This window comes from Pyxicephalus adspersus, chromosome 3 (assembly GCF_032062135.1).
Source record: "Pyxicephalus adspersus chromosome 3, UCB_Pads_2.0, whole genome shotgun sequence".
NCBI lineage: Eukaryota > Metazoa > Chordata > Amphibia > Anura > Pyxicephalidae > Pyxicephalus > Pyxicephalus adspersus.
Window position 1 is genome coordinate 126971402 of NC_092860.1, and position 255 is coordinate 126971656.

Here is a 255-nt window from a genome sequence, read left to right on the forward strand (position 1 = left end):
TGGACCAGTACCTTGCACAGCGTCTCCATCTGCAGCCACTGGTCACTGGCAATATATTTTGTTATATCTAGTTATGTGGCTGTACCAAGGGCCCCGCTACCTCCATGAACCACGCTGACCAAGAAATGGCGGATAGCTAGCTTTTGCTCACACAGATGCTGGAGCATGTGCAGGGTGGAGTTCCATCTAGTCACTGTGTCACAAATGAGTCTATGCGATGGCAGCCTCTGTTGGAGCTGGAACTTGCTATGCACC